Below are 20,050 nucleotides of genomic sequence, written 5' to 3'. Positions count from 1 at the left end.
ACTGACCTGCCAAGATTCCTTTCATTTACAACATACTCCAGGAAAAGCTTTTAACCAGAAGTGTCATGTTACCACTTAGTAAGCTGTTGTTAGAACAAGAGAATCCAGCATTTCTGAAACTGCAATTTGACATCATGGTGTAAGAGGTTTCTGTGATTGTAATCAGAAGGGTTGCTTTGTTTAAGTAGTGTTGTAAAATTCAGTATTTTACTTTTTTTTTAAAAAGTTACTGCACTATATACTACTTGCAGTATTTCCTCACGTTGTAGCTAGCTTTTCTTGTTGTTGTTTCTGAATTCATTTCAGGTTCTCCATTTGTGAGAAGTGGTACCCATTATTTATGTCTTTGCATCTTGAGAGGTTCTTTGCAGTCATTTACTGATGATGCACTGGAGCTGGAATTCATTTGTTTGTACCTGTATTGTGGTGATGAGAAGTTATCTTCTGATGTCTTTGAGTAGCAGTGTTTTCGTGACATGGAAAAATTTATGGCTATGCATGCTGTACACTTACTGCCTACATATTTCTAGTAATTAAGAACACCAAGTCTTAGAGGAAAGGTGTCATTACTACATAAAAATACAGTGAATGATTTAATAAGAACTTTGTAGGTCAGGTCTTAGTTTAATTTCACAAGTGACCAAAACTCTGCGGAGTGAAATGGGCATTTTTTTATTTTGTGTATATATATATATATTTATTTTTTTTATTTTTTTAGAGCACATCTAGTACACTCCTCACATGTTATTAAAACAAAGTATCATCAAATCTTTCAAGTTTGTGCACTGAAAGGCTAGTAGGGCTAGTTGTTATCAGAACAACTCATTAAATAATATTGGATGTGCATGATTTTTTGTTTGCTTTTTAAAAAGGTGATGAACAAGATTCCCAAAAACAAAAAGTTGTTGGTTCCATGAAAGTAGTGTATTCAGGTTTGAATGTACATTCAGAACTGTATCCAGCTGCAGTACGGGCTGCTTGGTCCATACAGCTGATCCCTTTATCTTGTGACCTGGAGTGTGTGACACATCGGATAAGGGATTCATTCCTCTCTCCTGCATTCCATTTCAGTAAATCCTTCCATGCCCATGGCCTCATCCTAAGCACGTTTTCGTTTGTCGGTTCTGAAGTTATTTAGGGAAACCCCTGAAACAACGTACGCAGAAAGAAGGATGCATCCTGCTGACATGCTCTTCCTTTTCCAGGAACTGACATTCCTTCACCTTGACTGACAAACACACGGGATATTAAGTTTTTAATACTTGTGTGAAATAAAACACAAAAGTGGGAGGGGAACGGCAGTATTTGAGAACTTGAAAAGTAACTTGGGGTAGTTTTTTCATTTGTTATTAGCCTACTAATTAAAATACACAGGTTTTAAAAACTGAAGCTGATCAAAATACAGAACAAAATTCTCTTGGTTCCACAAAGGAAAACTATGCCTCGCTAATCTATTAATATTCTCTGAGTGCATAAACCAAATAGTGGATACAGCTGAAGTCACTGACATAGTTTATTTGAAGATTCCAAGTCCTTTGCCAAATCTCTTCAAAATAGGTCAAGGAAATTACAAGGCAAGGGGCAGTTGTGAATCAGGTAGTGACCAAGAGCACAGAAAGGAAACAAAATTTTACCTTACGGGTTCATCACAGCAGAATTGTTCCATATTAGAGCTGAGAATGTTTATATGCAGTAAATATCAGGAATAGGATTAGCAAAATTACAGATATTAGTATTATTTATATAGTTAGGATCAGATAAAGCCCTTGAGGGAAAGTTGGGGGAGACAGTTGGATGAAACAGCAGATGAAATTCAATGCTAATGAATGCAAAAGCATGCATATTGAAGGCAAGTAATTTGAACTGCACATAAGCTTCACTGTGTTATGAATTAATTTTACAAATTTAGGAGACATCTGAGCAACATTTTGGACAGCAGAGTTGAAGATCTCTGGCTCAGTAACCAACAAGAGTCAAAGAAAAAAAAAGCAAAAGCTAAGATGCATTGGGAATAGCATTATGGAAATAAAACACAAATCAAGAGATCCACTGTTGCCTGGAACGACAGAAACAAGAAATTTGGCAATGATAATTAGAATGACAAGGTAGATGAAACGCTTGTGGAAATGAAGAGGGGGGCTGAACATTTGGACCATTTTTCTTGAAGATCAGCTGTTTGGAGTTCGGAACAAGTATGCAAAATTTTAATTGGAAAGCTCTGATCCAGTACAAAGACAATTCTCAGCTCATGTTGAGCAGGGACGTTCAGTAGAATAGATAACTTATGAATGCAGATCCCTCTTAGCTACTGCTCTGGAGACTGCAAAATTGGATTCTGACAGCTGTACCTGTAGGCTTATTTTGAAGGTCAGTAATTTAATTAAATTTAAAATTAGTTCTTTATAGGTGCTTAAAAGTAGACAACAGTAATGGCTCAAGAACAAAATTTGAAAATGGTATCACCTCTGTGCTTGTGGAAGAAGTCCAATAGCAACTAACTAATGTGGTAGGAAGCATTTATTAGGACATTATTCTGTTGCAGTGCTGTAGCAGGGTTCATTCTTTGTAAGGTGATACTTGAACCACTAGTTGTATTTGAAACAAAATGATAAGTAGGTGAGTTTCTTCAGATTAGGTTGTGAACCTTTTGCATAAAATTACCATACTTGTTTCTTGAATGTTTTACAGAAAATATATTACTTGAAAGGTTTGAAAATGTTGTATATATTTTTTCTCATCTTCTAAAACATTGTATATTTTTATATCTTGTATAACAAAGGATGCATATTGGCAGGTCCAAAGACAAAGAAAAATGAGAAGCAATTTAAGTGATCAAATGGAAAAAAAATTCTGAACAAGGTGAAATAAGAGCCTGTGACATATGTGGGAGACTAGTAGGTTCTTTTTCACCAGTAGATTCTTTGCATTTTTGTATAGAAAGCATTCATTGTAGTTGAATGATTTGCTGGTTAGTGAACACAGCCTTTTAGTTTTGCTAAAGTGAATTTTTCAAATCCTTTAACTCAGTTAAATCTAATTCTGAATAGAAATTCCATATGTAGAGGAATGGCTTTTTTTTTTTTTGTTAACCCCTTTTCTTGACTCCCCCCAAGAAATCAAAACCAAACCAAACCAATCAAAAAAACACTAATTCTATCAGAGCTCTAAATTGTGTACTTTATTTCAGCAGATGATAACCAATGGCATAATGAAATCTTTTCCATGCCTAACTGTACAAAATATCAAGTCTTGTCACTTCATAAATGACTAGTATAACATATTTGCTTGGGGAACTATTGTGATTTTAATTATTTAGTTATGATTGTCTATAGTACTGACAACTAATTGTCATTGTGAGTCCCTTAACTCTATTTGCTGTACTTTTATAACATCCTACATATTGGTAATGTAGTACCCATATGGCACATACGTTGGGCTTGGACATTGTGTACATCTGCTCTTAGCCTACACGTCTCGGTTTGTTTTTGAATACTAATCTTTGTGCCTTAGAGACTGGTTGTGTCCTTTTGATTTATGGGTCTGAGTTTATTAAGCTAATTATATCTGAGCATCTCATAAGATTAGCAAATGTTACTTTTCCTGCTTGGAGCAAGTGAGGCAGATTTCATATTAAAAATTAGCGTGCTAATTAATGGACATGGTAGTTCTGATTTAAATAATCTCTGTAATACAAAACAAACTTTGTAGGTGCATAAAAATAAATTTGGGATTCACAATGAATTGTATGAGGCAGCAAATGTACATTTCTCTGTAGCAGGAGAACTACTTTAAAAAGGCTTTCTGGCCTAACCAGATTTCCTCTAATAGGTATTTTGCAGCCTTTTCCTCAACATTGAGAACAGTTGCTGTGAAAAAATATGGTAGCTATCATGACTATTACATATCTTTTAAATTCAATACCCTCACTTAAAAGAATGTTGCAAAAATCACGTACCATCATAAAGAAGCACTAATCTTGTCTTGTTTTTCTAAACAGAGCAGGTTATTGTAGATAAAACCAGCAATTCTGACGTAAATGTATCTGTTACTGACAATTCTGTTCATATTAGTATGGCATGAATGGAATAAGCAGTGGCTTATTTTCTAGAAATTGAAAGTTTGAGGGGGTTGGAAACCAGGTTTGGTTCGGGGAATCGCTGGGAGTATAGCTCTTGTACATTTACCATTAAGGATGACCTTCACTGTTTAAATCCTTTTGTAATATAATAAGTAGGTATGTAAAGGACAGAGTGACCACTTTAATTTTTCCAGTAGTTAACATGGATAGCAGTGTAGGGTAGCAGACAAAAAAAACTTTTTCACACAAAAATGAAGATGTCATCCTGAAATACAGACCGAGGTGGTGTAGCAGTTTCACTTCTGAAGTCAGAAAAAGGTTCAAGAAGAAATATATCATGGACATTTTTTGTCACCCACTCATTAGGTACTTCCAATGGTTACACATATACTAGAGCTCTGCATTTGGCAAGTGAAGGTGAGTGGCAGTTGGAGGATGTTTTCATTCCAGGCAGGCATTCTGGCCATGAAAGAGGAGGGGTGGGTAGTTAGGAATTTGTCATGGTTGTACTGTCCTGGTCACTGCATTGTTTGTCCCGTTCATTGATCCACAGCGTTCCAGAGAAACTCAGGATGAAGTTGACCTTGAGGACAGTAATATCTAATGGATAAGATTATTCCTATTCTCAGGTTTGACAAATCCCTATGTGCTCTACAGCTGTATGTGATACCCCCAAAAGTTAGGTTACTTATCAAAGTCTCTTTCCTGCATTCCACAACATGGATTAAAGTATAGTTTACTGACATGCCTAGAACATTTTTTGGAAGAGCAAAGCCTGCTTATCCTGGATAAAAGCCCCAAACCTGTAGCCAGTGCAGAGATTTGCAGTTAGGGTTTAATGTTACCAGTTGTTTACACAGAAGGCTTGGCCAGCGTAGCCTTCCCTTCTGAAGAGCTGTGGCCTTTTCTCTGGGCTCCCTGAGTGTCCACATCATTCATTCAGTAGTTCAGAGTTGTTTGACATTTCCTGTCTCAAGGAAGCTACTTTTCTGAGCAGCTTCCTTTGTCCCTGGTTAGATAGCTTCCCCTTCTGTGTTGTCATTAGTTTCCTGAAGAAGTTACTAGGTCCACTTCTTTGTGCCTCAATCTAGATGTCTCAATGTAGTCAGTACTTTAATAATGAGAAAAGCTTTTCCTGTAGTGAGAGAGAAAGTTATGGCAGCATGATACTGTCCGAGGAGCTACAAATTAAAAACAGAATAAAACAGGAACACCTACTGTCACCAGCAAGAAAACCTGTAAAAATCCGCAAGGCTTTTCCATGCCTTGTTATAGTGGTCAATAAGATTCTTCTAGGCAAGAGTATTTGAATGTGACAGTATATGTAATGCATGTGCCTAAACAGTGACTTGTATGTGTGGCTAACAGTGTAAAGTAATTAACAGCAAACATCTCTAGCTGGCAGTACAGAATCAATGATAAGCAATATGAAGCATGTTAGTTCAGTCAGATGGTTTGCTTCTGAAAGTCCCAAGTGTCAGTGTAAGTCATTTCTATCTGGCTAAGAGTGTACAAGGAACTGCTTGTTTGTGCAATAAACTTTTTTTTTTTCTGCTTGTAAAGCTGAAATCAATCTATATATGCTTATGTGTGTGTTAAAGTCATGCAGAAATGATCAGCCTTTGTGAATTGCCACCTGGATTTAGTTAGAGAAAATCTAAGTTGTCTGAAGTTATGTATTTTCAGGACTGTTTTTTCTTTTTCTGGCAAAAATGCAGGCAGGATATGCATGTTCTTCTCTTGTAAGAGTACTGACTGGTTACATTTAGACACCTTCATAAATTCTTGTATACATATATTTAGCTAGGTAGTAAAACCTTGCAGTCTTCATTAGAAGACTAAATACTTTTCTTTGCATAGCTAGTTAAGGCCTTATTGTGAATGTATGAATTTCAGTTCTATGGTTGAGAATATTGCTTTTTGAATAATGTTCAAATAATAGTCGTGTATACTAGCTTCAATTCAGTTGACAAATATAGGATATGAGAATAGATCTCCATGTGTATAATTTCACTTCTCTCTGCCCCTTTAATTGAGAATTTTATTAACCCTTATTATGCTGATACTTGAGGGTTGTTTTTTTTTGAAGCATTATAGTTATGTAACAAAACCCCCAAAACCATAATGAATATTTATTAATGCTTTCTCATGTATTTGTCCTTTCTGTATAGCATCAATTTCAGGCAAGAGTGAATATTGCTAAATATGCTCTGCTAATTGGAAGAAAAGTCATCTCTGTTTAAGGTTTAATTTCTTAGAGTACTTCACCTGGTATGAGCTAGTACTTTGCACTAACTTGAGGCAGTCAGATTAGCATGTTCATGCCGGTGGCAAAATTTTAAGCGTATATATTGCTTATTGGCACAGAGGATTGTGTGTTCCTTATCATATATCATGGAACTCTTTGTAAAACAAACAAATAAACTTAGTTTGGAATGCAGTCTTTTGTATCACATTGCCTGCTTATCTGTGTACTGCTTATATGTTGTACTTTTTAGTAAAAGAAGATTTTTTTCAATCTATTTGTTTTATAAGTATAACCCAATTATTTGTCCTTCTCAAAGAGAAGAAACTAGAGATGCATTGACAAACGTTAGAAATATGGGCTTTGAAGTCTGACATTACTGTATGTGGTAAAATCTAGTCAGAAATAGAACTCAGTGAATTAGAACACATCTCTGTTTTACTTGTTGAAACTGGAAAATTATCAGAAAATCCCTATTGACTGGAGAAAGATATGTTGCACGCATCTTCAAAAACAGTAAAAACAAATAATAAAGCAACAAAACCAAACAACAACAAAAATGGCTCTGACTTACAGATCAGCCAGCCACTCTTTGTCTGTGGGGAAGATCATGGAGCAAATTTTCTGGGAATGCATTTTTGAGCACCTGAAGGGTGATGTCTGGGAATAATCAACATGGATTTTCCAAGGGTAAATCGCATTTGACTGACCTGATTGCCTTCTGTGATGAAATGATGGATTTGTGAATAAGGGAGAGCAATGAATATCGGCTAACTTGATTTTAGCGAGGCTTTTGGCATGATCTTCCACATCGTCCTGGTATTCAAGTTAAGATGTTAAGGTCTAAGTGGCTGGATTCTACTGAATGGGTGAAAAACTAGTTAGATCATTGGGCTCATGGGACCCTGTCTGGAGGATGATTACACCTAGAGTTTTTATAAGAACCTACCCTGTTTAATACCTTTACTGATGATGTGGAGGAGGTGGCAGAATGCTGTGCAATCAGATTTGCAGGTGATGTCCAACAGGGGTGCAGTTTAATGGACTTGAGGGCGGATCTGTCATTCAGAGAAACCTAGACAGGCTGGAAGAATAGACTGTCAAGAACCACATGAAGTTCAGCAAGGACTTATATAACAGAAGAAGAACATTTTTTATTGTCAGGTGAACCAAGTACTTGCACAGGTTGCCCTGGGAGATTGTGGAGTCTCCCTCCTTGGAGATATGCAGGAGGTGTCTAGATGTGGTCCTGGGCAACCTGCCATAGGTGGCCCTGCTTGAGCAGAGGCTTGGACTAGATGGCCTCCAGAGGTGTCACTTCCAAAACAAACCATTCTGTGAACTTAAATTTGCAAAATGTAGTAAAGATTACAGAAAGATTGAAATATGCTTAGTCAGAGTAATACGCATCATGATGGTTTTATGCTATAGTAAAGTCCTCTAAACATTCAGCAATCCATTGAGATTCATCCGAAGTGAATTCTCATTATACTTGTCATACAAGCAACTTTATGATCTTAGCAAACATATTGCATTTTGAGATTTATTTAGATGAATAGTGTTTCAAATTTAGCTGCCTAAGGTAACTGCTTGAGAAAAAAAAAGGTGCTCTATGTGGGAAGATTGATGTTCTTTTCCGTGCTTGTTTACTGATACTGGGCTCGATAAAAATCATTTTCTAAATCAGTACACAGAGGGTAGGTGTGTATTTCAGAGGTGATTGCCACCAGTACCTGCTTTCCAGATGTCCAGAAAGGGAATAATGCACATTCCTCCAGCTCAGGAGAAATTCCAGAGAAGATTGGATAAATTCTCAGTTGCCCATTCTTCTACTGTTTGGTGTTTTCTAAATCTTAATGGGAAACTTTCCCATCTTAGCCAGTTTTCCAGAATTCATCTATGGTCTACCTCTGTAGAGCACTGAAGACACTTTATTGTGGTAGCACATCTATAGGCTATCTGGCAGACCTTAAACTGAGTATGGTTAGTGAGATCTTCTTTCTGTAGGCATTTTCTCAGTGTTAAATGAGACAAATGTTCTTGGAAAGTGCTGTTGTTTACAGGCCTTGTGCCTAGAGGACTTGTGTGGTATCTCTAGGATCTGGGACTGAAGAGATGGGAGGTGATGCAGCTGGGCACTTTGGAGAAGTTGGGCCCTGCTTGAAGGGTGCTTCTTTAAAGTCTGATCTGCTTTCCTGGATTCTCAAGCAGAGGTTGAGTAGTGATGGCGAGAGCATTGGTTCCTGGGCTCACCTGCTGGTCAGGGCTCCAGGTATGAGCGTGTTCTTGGTCTTTCTCCTAGGGCATGAGCTTGGAGGCTGCCTAGTGCGCTTCCTGGGGCACCCCAGGTCCTGTTGTCAGTTGCAGTGCTGAACTAAGCTATTTGTGTTGCCAAAGATAAATGGCTATCCAAAATAGCAATTAAAATAATGGAAACGTGATCTGTGGTGAAACTGTAGATTTGAACTATGCTCGAGACCTGAAAAAGAAGGCATGCCAGTTTTATGCTGCTTCTCATGAAATAAGTAACAAATGTGGTAAAGGGGCTAGATTTTAATTTTTTTTTTCTGTCCTGCTTATGCTTTCTTTTTATTCTTAGTAGAAGAGATTCTAATATGGTTACTGTTACTTGAATTAGCCTAACTTCTTGCGGAGAAGAGATTCATTCTCTTTGTGTTCTTCTGTCTGCATTTCATTTCTTAGAAGTTCAACCAACAGCTACTGCTCTGTGAAGTTCTGAGTGACTGAGGGTAGAAAAAGGGCATTTTCTTTAGCAACAGGAGTTTTGCATTTGCACTTGTCCTAGATATCTTTCTCTCTGGCAAAGAGATGTCATGCAGATAATGTGAAATAATGATGCATGTTTGCAAGGTGACAAGTAAAGTAGAAGATGAAGATGAGGTGTTTTGACAATTTCTTCTAGCAATTAAAAATACAACTTCTAAAAACAGATTTATATTCAATAAAACATAGTGCTACCGAAGATTTAACAAAAAGGTTAAAAATTTGCTATATTAAACATCTATCTGCATACGCTTTTATGGCAAGACCTCTTTGCTTCCTAGGAAAGTAGGCTGGCAGTTCTTGCTCTCTCGTTGCTTGTATCTAGTCATTTGGGCCATGGTTGGGAGGAAAATGAAAAAAAAAGAAAAGGAGAAGCAGAGAAAGTCTTTTTCTGGGCTGCACAGCCACTGTGGCAGGAAACAGTTCGCTTCCTACACAGAGCTTGTCTGGGGTTTGACCATTTGAGTTGAAGACTGACTTTGCCTTGATATAGTTTCATAAGGATGTTACTTTGCAGCTTCTATGCTAGCTTGGTTTAGGAAACAGTACCGCCCTCTTCTGCCCCTGTGGAGGTCAGTGTTACTGGCCTGGGGCTGATTTGCCTAGAACCTGCTGTGAAGTCTGCTCTTGAAGGGGGGTGCAGTGGCGAGTGCACTGCAGGACTTGTCACAATAGTTTCTGCACTCTTAGCTGGGGTCTCACAGGGGTTGTCAGCTTCAGATCTGAGCTCGATTCCCTGTGGGACCATACCCGCAATGTTCATCCCAATGCACGGGCTCAGGAAACCTTTCTAGGATCGGGGTTGTTATGGTCACTCTTGAACTGAAGTTCCACTCAGAAGACAGTCGAAAAGTGCTTCCCAAATGACAATGCGTGTTATTAAGGATTATTGATTGAGAACAATTTCTGTTATCAATTTGTGACCAAACAGAGGGAAAGGTAGAAAACATGAGCCTCCTTTAGCAGAGTCAGAGGAGGGTTTTTTGCCTGGTTTCTGGGCTTAGAAAGGAACGTACTCAATTAAATTCACATCTGGTTGGCTGATTCTCTTCATGGAGAAGCTCCAAATTCGTTGTGAAGATTAGGGTAAGCGTTTATGGTTTTTCAGGATTTTGAATGGAATTTGAAGTATTGTGTTTTCAAGCAGTGGACAAATCAGTTTTCTCATAGGTATTTGTTCACGTTCTAATTTTGGCATTTCTTTGTCTATATTATAATTTTAAAAATTGTTTTATACTTCATGTTGTGTCTTGGGATTTTATAACGTGCTCAGTCTTACTGTAGAAATGCACACAAATCCATTGAAGTTCCTCATGACAAAAAGTTTTCATCTAAAAGACATTGCCAAGTTAGTTGGAGTCAGCTTATTTATCAAAATAAGCTGCTTATTAATGGGAGTGGAATTTGGAAATCATAAAAATTTTTTTTTTTGATAAGTGTATAATATGCACGATTTGTTTTAAGAGTACAAACACCCTATCTTACTGTTGCTTTTTCTTCATAATAATGGTTAACAAATGCATTCGTATCTGAAAGAGGTCTCATGAGCAAGATAAAGAAAAATAGTTAGCCTGTAAAAAGTGCTTGCCAGCTAAAAATGTCCTTCGTTTCAGACTTTATGAATCCCTTCTTCTGTATTTAAACTCATATATTGCAAATTATGTAGTCTTTTTGTGTAAATTGGTGTGGGTTTCTTAATGTCCAGCATTGCAGAACTTGAGAGTTTTCCACAGTATTGGCAATTAGTTATTAACTCATTTCTGGCATGTCTTTCCATCTTTGTTCATATATATATATTTCTTAAGTGTCCTGTATTCCAATAAGCTCAGAAACTGGAATCTCCCCCTAAACTTTTCTTGATCTTTATTTGAAAAAGGATTTTTTTTTTCTTGATTAAAATGCATTCATACTAATGCCTAGCTTAGTTTCCTCTTTTGGATATCCGTTGTGTATAAAGTGCGAGAATTTATAGAAATTGAAGACCTGTCTATCTGTCTGCTTATGCAATAGCCTAAAACTGTGTTTGAACCTTTGTGCTCTGTCACATAGGCAGAACAGTTTGTCTACATTATTTCATATTAAAAAGCAGGCATTTGAGCCTTTGGGCTTATTTAAAACGAAATCTTGCAAATGTCTTTACTTAACTATAAATAAATGGTTGCATGTTGATTATATATGTGTGGGATGCAGGTATTACTAAAATACTTAATTATTGATTTTGATAATTGTGATGCAGATAGCAGCCACAGAAAATCATCATGTGGTCATCTTTGACATTTGAATTAATTGTTTGAAGAACTGTTTATTTTGGCTAAGACGAGGATAAAACTTTAGATTGGAAGTTAGTGTTCTGAAGAGTCCTAATCCACATTTTGTTTTTTTCAAACTTCAACGTGTTGGTTTCAGCAGGAACTTGAATTCTGTCAACAGCTTGTTGCAAAACATCTGTGGACCAGGAATCTAAAGACTAAGTTCAAGAAAAACTTTTGCTTCCAGTTCCAAATGTTTTTAAAGGAAAGAAGTGAAGAAGCTTAGTTACTCTAAGACTTCTGGTTGGTTTGTTTGTTTTTCCTCTGAGTCGTACATGCACATTATACAAAGTCATTGTAGGGGGGCATTGCTCTAAAATGCTGTGCTCTTTGGTTAACCACATCAAAACAAAAAAAGCCTTCCTGAGATTTTTGTTACAGGATGCTAAGGTAGCGACAGAACAGTCTAGAACAGTCATTCCGTAGATTCTTTCTTATTTAATTTTAATTTCCACACTGTATTGGGAAAGAAGATCTCAAATTTGTTTAGTAATTGATTCAAGGAGGATACCGACAGAATGATGCTGTTCTGGACTGAAGACAGAGTCCATGAGGTACAAATGAGGTACATGAGGTACAAATTCCCTCTCTGGTGCTAGTTTGGTCTCTTAAAGTATTATCACTGTTGAGCTGTCACAGCTGATGAAATTAACTTTAAAAATATATTTTAGAACTCTTATTTTTCTTTCTGCCTAGACACCGAAGCCAGACATCAACACCATCAATTAATTTTAGTGTTTCCATATTTTTTCCTAAAAATTCTGTGGATATGTAAAGGTTTTGTTGCAGTAGAGGTGGAGAATGTATTTGCACTATATTACCACACAAAGAGGGGTTCTGGGCATGCCTGATGCTGTAACCTTGTTCTAGAAATGGTTGTCATTGCTTTGTTCTGAATCTCTCTCTTAAGAGGTTTGGTGATAGTGGTGGTGGTTGTTACTGTTTTTAGCTATGTATTAGAAAGTCTTAACTTTTTGATTACTGAATTGAAAAATGTATTAGACGGAAGTAGTGAATACCTCTGAGATGATCAGAAGGGACTAAAATCACTAAGGGTCCTAGGTGAATCTGGATCGTCAGCTCCTAGCCTCTGATGCATTGAAGGGGGAAAGGGTCTCAACTCACTTTCTTTGATGTAAGTGGTTCTGTTCCTGGCTCAAGAATCTTATCACCACACTGTGTTTTATTAAGGTGTGACACTTTTAAGTCTGCATCAACTTTGTTTGCCAAATCTGAATTGTTTGACCCAGATTTTTCAGGCTGGTAACATTGCTGAGTTTCCTGCCAAACTAAACATTTTCAAGAGTATGCCTGCTCAGCACTTCTGAAAGTCAAGCCCTGTGACTTTGGTGTCCAGTTGTAGCAATTAGGGAATACCTGTAATAAGTGGCTTTTCAACATTACGCAGAAAATCTTTGGCAAGGGCACAGGGTTATATGCTAGTTCCCAAAACAGCAATCAGTTGACCATGTGACTGATCAAACACTTGTATTATTTCACTGTACAAACACTTCTCCTGATTTATTTTCTGTTTATAATTGTCCACCTATTGCAGCTGTTCTCTCCCTCTCTTAGAGGCAATGAATCTTCTTTGGAACACTTAATGGATTAGTGCTGGAATCAAGAAACAACCTTTAAATTTCAGCAATGTCAATTACAGTATTATGCATTTATCTTCCTTATTTTATAATGAGCTCATAAGTGTTTTTATAGCAAGGATTCTTATGAAACATGTTTGTATTCTTTTTGCATTTTTAAAGCAATATGTTTTTTTAAACACTGATTGTCAAGGCATAAGAGACTCTGACCATTTATATTTGCTTTCATGGCAGTATTTTTCATAGCCTTAGCTGTAGACAGTCCTGGTTTCATAACATGGATTGTATGTAGAATGTATTCCTAAGTGGTCTGAGGTGCCCATCAGCCCTGTTCTGCCATAGCGTAGTTGTCTAAAATCCATATGAACTGTCAGTAGCATGTTTGCCTATGTATAGGAAGCTCAGGGTACATTATACTGTTAGCATCCTCTGTTCAGCTTATCTCATTTCTTGTGACAGATGATATGCACAGCTTTTCCACACACCTTTGCTTTTCTGAAGTTCCTTTTGGTCACTTAAGGTGACACAGTTACAGGCAGTGAATTAAAAAAAAAAATCTAAATTTTGCTGTGCGGCAAAGAATGTTGAGGTCATCTTTATGTTCCATCTGAATTTTCTCACATTGTAAAGTGATTCTAGTAAGCTCGTAAACAAGTGGCTGCAGTCGGTTCAGGGAGATCAGTGATTTCCCACTCCCAGCTTTTCTTTTAAGGTATGGGAAGTACTAGCACCATTTATACTCTACTTTCTGGCATTTGGGATACAGTTTCCAAGCTGGTGTGGAAATATTAGATTTGTAATAATTCTTCAGTTTTGAACAGCTTTTTGGTGTGCTGAAAGACACAATGTATGCTGTTGAGCATCGGATTATCTCCTTAAACATATTTTGAACATGTTTGAAGGCTGGGGTGTTGGGAGGGAGGTTCTGAAATGATTTTAGAAAAGTGCAAGGCATTAGAGCAAGTGAAAAAATTCTTGTTGCATTTAAGTATGGTAGATCAATGACACTTTGCATGCTAAGTTGATTAGTGAAAGTGCTAGATAAGGTGAAAATATTATGGTGCAACTTTTCTCTTTATGTACATCTTAAAGATGTTACTTGAAGATTTGTAACTTTTTCAATACTAAGAATATTGGCATTGAATCATAGGCCATCGTTGAATCTTCATTTAGGCATGTAATTATTGTACAAATGTTAGCATGTCATGTGTTTTGTGGAAATAAAAAGGCATGATCCAGGCTTTCTTTTTGTAGCATTTATTTTCCCTCTAGTAACTCATGCTGCAGAATATTGAGTTGCAAGCTACCATTTATAGATGGACATTTATTTACCTAAGGCAAGTATAACTCGCATAGGTATAATTTCATAAGTAATTTTTCTTCTCAGCTATAGAGTTTGTATTTCATGAAGGACAGAATGTAAACCCTTAGGAACCTAAGAATATCAGTCAATGTAAAGATTTCCAACCTTTTTGTTTCATTGCTAATTTAAATCTTTTGAAAATGAACAGTTATTTGTGTGATTTACTATTCTTTTACTATATTATAAGCAGGACACGGTTCTTGATTTTTCTTCTGTGCTTTTTACTTTATCCCTGCAAACAGAGCTTAATTTGCTGTGTGAGCTGTATTTGCAGGTGTTCTGAAGTCACTGGGGACAGAAAGAAAAAACAGAGTAGAATGTCAGTTTTGGGGAGCAAGTGGACCTAAAGATTACTAAAGTATAAAGAATAACCCTAGTTTTAATTGTAAATACTAGCTAATGCTAGTAAGCGTTACTGTAGCTGGGAATTTACATGAAATGATACAGAAATGTATCCATCCTGGTGTGGAGAAAAAAGCTGTGTTTTTTCTCATGCTTATTGTAAAACATGATCTGCTGGCATTGCTCTGGTAGCTATGAATATAACTTATAGACTATGCTGCATTCTCAGTGTCAGGATAAATTCTTTGTTAATTTTTTTTTTTTTAGCCACTGACTAAATCAGTGAAGTATGAAGTCAACCGAAATTAAAGATATTAATGAAGATGCTGACTTACTGCATCCAATAACATTAAGCAAGTGTTCTTAAAAATATACAAGTCTTTATGTTTTTAGTTAAGTACAAATGCACCTTACTAAACACACAGTCACCACAGAAGAGGAAGAATGCCCGGATTGTTCAAATCCTGTCATATCGTTCCAGAAATTGTGCTCACTGTTATTACGGTTAGAGGGTGCGGTCAGTGCTTCAGGCAAGAGGCCAACAAGTGAGATGCTGTTGCTGTGCCAGTTTCATGAAGATGGGTTTGTGGAAGTGGACAGCGTTAGTAACTTTGGTTCTGTCAATTTAAGATGGTACATAATTTTGTTATCGAAGTTGCTTATAGGAAAACCAATCTAAATCTGTAAAGTTCAATTATGTAGTACTTACCTTCTTCCTTATTGCCATGACTTCACCTTTAGGAAAAAAGATCACGGACTATGTTGCTTCTGAGGCAAGGCCTGAGATTTTCTTCCTGCAGGCCACCAATTTCATTTTTACAGGATGTGTAAATTCTGCCTAGGAATTGTTCATCTCTGAGACTGTTGGGGATAGGATACTTGGCACATGCAAGACAAAGTCAAAATTCACAATGGTATAGGGAAAAGGAGCTGATATTCTTGGGAATGAGTCATGGCTACAGTATTGCTGTCTCATTGTGGCTTTGGGGAAGTATTTTTTGGAATGGGCAAGCTTTTGATGAGCCATAAAACTGAGGTCTGCCCACTATGAGTATTGAAGATCTCTTCATGCAAACGTAGGAGTGTTAGCCACTGTTTTCCATAAGGCTGTGTCTTGAGTGATGACATTCTGCCTGTGTTTCTCCAGCAGCTTCCCTCTGATGAAGTGCAATATGTCTAGCTTTAAAATTGTTTTTTAATTTCTCTGAATGGGGAAAAAAAAATCAATTTCAAAAAGAGAGTGTTACTTTTCATGAGTGGGATGCTGCCAAAGTATTTATGTGAGTAAAGTGCGCATTGTTGAATGTTAGGTGGAGTTGGACTGCAGGAGGCGGTGTAACAGAGAAAGTTCCCTAGTTGTACAAATGGCTAAAAAAGAAACTACAGGACTCTTTCTCTATGAAGTTTGGATTAATGTGGAAGATCTTTGTAGTCACAAATGAAATTGTTTACTGCAACTGTTAGCAACCACAGTGGCAAACAGAGGTTTGAAGGTAACATGAGGAATGAGAAAAGAACTGGCAGATAGCATCACATCTTATACCTCACTACAAACGGCGCTTTGACTTTAAGATTACTTGTTTCCCTGTTAGGGAGAATTAGTTTAAGTATATGCCAATTTAGAATTAAAGGCTGATGCAAAAATTAAAGAAAAGGATGCCCAAAAGTCTTAATTTAACCAAAACTTTTCATAGGAAGATATCTCAGAGATGAGAAGGCTTAAGGCATGCTTGACGTTTTTCCAGTGTGCATTGATTGTATATTGAACTATTGAAGAAAATGAATACCAGCATAGAAAAAGTATGTTACTCCTTAAGTGTCTGGAGAAATATAACATTGAAGAGAAGTAGTGGGGGGTGGGATGGAATCTGTGAGGCCATGTAAGGGGATGGTAAATTTTTAGTCTAACATATTGGAAGCCTTGTCATCAGTGTTTAAGAGAGAACCCAAGAAAGGGTTCTGCAAAGGATCTGATGTAGTTGCAGCAAGGAAAAACGATTGTTCAGCAGCCCTTTTTTTTTTTTTTTTTTTTTTTTTTTAAATCATGTAGAATCAGACTAAATTTCTTCAGTACAGGGATCAAAGGATGTGGCATCTCAAACCATGTACTTACCAATGGAATATAAGTGAAAGATATTTATTAGAGGTCATAATGGAAATGTTGTAAGATAAAGCAAGATTTTGGAACCAGAGGTAAGTGAAGAATGGGTCAAAAAGCTGCATGTCACTGGGTGACCGAAGAGTAGGTGGTCAGTTATGATAGAAAATTACATTTTCCTGGATTCTGGTGGGAAGGCCAACTGAAACAGACTCTGTGGATAATGATTCAAATTTTGGTCTGCCACTCAGTCTGTAAACATGTTTATACATCCAGTTCTTACTCTGAAATGCTGATAAATCATTGTATATTGTTAATTTCTTTTGGCTTAACAATAATGAAATAAATTATGTCTTTTTTTGTTGATATTTTCCCTCTCCCCCTACTGTGGTTGTTATAATTCTGTTTTTGAACCATAAAATGTCTGAAACAGTGAGCTGAGGGCACAGAGATGTCAGTTCTCTTACTGGCAGTATGTAGTTTGACGGCTTGGTCGTTACATCTGGACGTTTGATGGCAATTTCTGTGACTTGGAGGTAGTGTTTTGCTTGTGGTTTGCAAACTGAGAACACAAGTCAATGAGCTTTCTCATAACCTATAGTTTCAGATAACACTGTCTAGATCCTGGCAGAACTATTCTTTTCATTCCCTCTGCTTAATTTTGACCTGGGTGTTGTGGTATGTTCTCCATTCCCATATCTGCTGCTCATCTGCTTAAGTCACTTGTTTATTTTCTTTACTTTTTTTTTAATGCGGACAATTGGAGGAATGTTTTTAATATTCGTGAGTTGTTCCATAGTAATACAAACACATTTTTTAGTTCATAGCTATGAGAAGTCTAGTTATGAGAAGAGAGTTTAGACTTCTGATGGTTTAGTAGACGGCAATATTGCATGGAGCAGGTTACAAGCATTTTCACTAGGCTTTCATGTCAGCCTATCTGTATTTGTTCTAATGGATCTCTTACCATATTTGCAGATGGACAGGAAGTTGAACCCATCTATAAAAATCACTGGATAGTAACGATTAATTTGATGAATTTGTATAGTTTGCTTTTTAGAAATTATTCTCCAGGTTCAGGACTTGGTATTTTCCTTTGTCGAACTTGTGAAGTTTTTAATATATGGATGTAGGATAACTCTTGGATTTAAGTTGATGGGATCCAGGTTAATTATATAAAAAAGCATAAGTCAACATAAAACTATAGCTAGTACCAGCTAGTTGGCATTGTTAGTATGTGTACATTATAGGTCTTTGTTATTTCAGGCTGGACAGTCTCTGAAAATATGAGCTTCAGTCCTTCAAACCAGCAGTACCAGTAGGAGTTGTTTTTACAATAATAATAAGAGGAGCTGTTTCTTTTTTCATACATTTATTTCCTAGCCTTAGGCAAAACTGCAAAAGATGAAATTAGTTTGGACATTTAACTTTTAGGCTTACAGTCATATACTGAAGATTTGAGCTAAATTAAAAAGAAATTAGAGCATAGTTCTCTCTTTGTATAGAGAGGGTTTTTTTTGTTGTTGTAGTTCTGGGTGTAAATGTAGTTTATGAAATACAGTACAGTAATTTTCTGACTACTTACAGGAATTTGTAGGCCTGCATGTAACACTTTGCCTGTACACAATCAGTGTTTTCAAGTTGGTAATGTTAAAGTATTTAAGAAAATGTGCATTATTTTGAAAATATATCTATGGGGTGTGGGGTGCAGAACAGTATTTATTGAAAAATAGAGTCTCCATCCATTGGTCTCTGTTCTCTATTTAGGTACAAATAAAATCTGGGTGTAATTGAAAAATCATTAAGGCACTCTATTGTGAACTTACTTGTGTTGGCCAAAATTATTTAGGTAATATCTCATGTCTGGTATGCTTTTTCTTAAGAAAAAATAATTTTTTGCAAATTCCATGATGTTCTGCTCTGTTTTTAAAGGGTTCTCCAATCCCCAAATACTCTGAAAAATTGCTTTTCTTTTGTGCTGTTGTAGATTGAGTTTAGAACAGAACTGTTAGCTTTCCAAATGTTGTGGGTCAACACATGTTTCCTGGTATGCAACTGTTGAAAGGGTTTTTTTTGCTTGTTTTTTCAGTTCATTTTTTTAATGTAACCCATACACACATTGTCAAAGCTCATATACTATTCTTCTAATGTTTGTCCAGTACTGCATAGTTATTTTCAAATTTTCACATAATTTGTTTGGAGTTTACAGCAAATATTTTTCATATTTTTTTAGTATGATCTGTTTTGTATTTTGAAGACTTAAGCATCTAGGAAACACTGATGCATCAGGAGACATTGCATGCAGCAGACTATTTCTGCTCATCTTGTATCATTACTCCTGAGACAAAATGATGAATACGCTGATGCACGTGTAGGCAGCTTTGCAGTCCTTGCTGCTCAGACAAGACCGTCACGTCTGAGATGTTGACATCTCCAGCACATGACATAGTCATCATATTACCAATACAGATTTTGTCTTGCAGTAGCATTTTATAAACTTCATGATATATTGAATTTTAGTTTTAGTGTGAGCATATGGAAAGCTGTGTTCTTACTTCCCTGTGGAAATGTTACCTGTCATCTGTTGTCTAAAGCAGCAGTTTCACACTTTCATGGGCTTGTAGGTGTCAATGCTGAGCCACTCACACAATTTGGACCTTGTATTTCAGTCTTCTTTCAAGCTTGACTCTAGCAGCTGTGGTTTGCTTGGCTGTGTAATATATTATATTAAATGAGGGATAAAGCAACAACAACAAAAAAAACTACTTCAATATTTCACCAGCACACTGTACAGTCTATTAATAGTGGTTAAAGAAAGTCCCCAAGTTTTCAGGTGATTTTCATGGTTCTTGTATCATGAAAGAATAAGTAGTCATTCTTTCAAAAGAACATGCTGTCCTTTTGGATAGCTGTATTGCACAAGTGATGTCCAAGTCAAAAGTCTGGTGTTGTGTTTTTTCTTTTTTTTTTTCTTCTACTTTTTATTTTTCCTGCAGATGGCTTCCTCTTGGGTATAATTTGGAATAAAATTCAGTACTGTTAAGTGATTTGGCTCTTTCTTTTATTCAAAGTATGTAGGACATTACAGATGCCTTGAAATATTTCTATTTCCTCTGTATACTTATGGGACAATAGAAGGGAACCCCCCACGGCTGACTAGTGTTTCTATTTTTATATATAGGAGTACCATGAACATCTGATTAGTTTTGAAGCAGAAGCATGTTATTCGTTTA

General features: G+C 36.6%; 1 protein-coding gene and 1 long non-coding RNA gene across 2 annotated transcripts in view; one reads left to right on the top strand and one right to left on the bottom strand.

Annotated features, from left to right (window-relative positions):
* Nucleotides 1-20,050, top strand: part of SBF2 (SET binding factor 2) — a 257,710-nt gene that overhangs the window by 73,859 nt on the left and 163,801 nt on the right.
* LOC121071162 lies at nt 14,275-15,662 on the bottom strand. Its single transcript, XR_005820408.1, has 3 exons — nt 15,429-15,662; nt 15,214-15,336; nt 14,275-14,665 (listed from the first exon to the last, which is right to left on the bottom strand). It is a non-coding gene; the product is annotated as an uncharacterized LOC121071162 (long non-coding RNA).

Source organism: Cygnus olor, chromosome 5, assembly GCF_009769625.2.
Source record: "Cygnus olor isolate bCygOlo1 chromosome 5, bCygOlo1.pri.v2, whole genome shotgun sequence".
NCBI lineage: Eukaryota > Metazoa > Chordata > Aves > Anseriformes > Anatidae > Cygnus > Cygnus olor.
The sequence above is the reverse complement of the archived record's forward strand: the minus strand, read 5'-3'. Positions and strand labels throughout refer to the sequence as shown.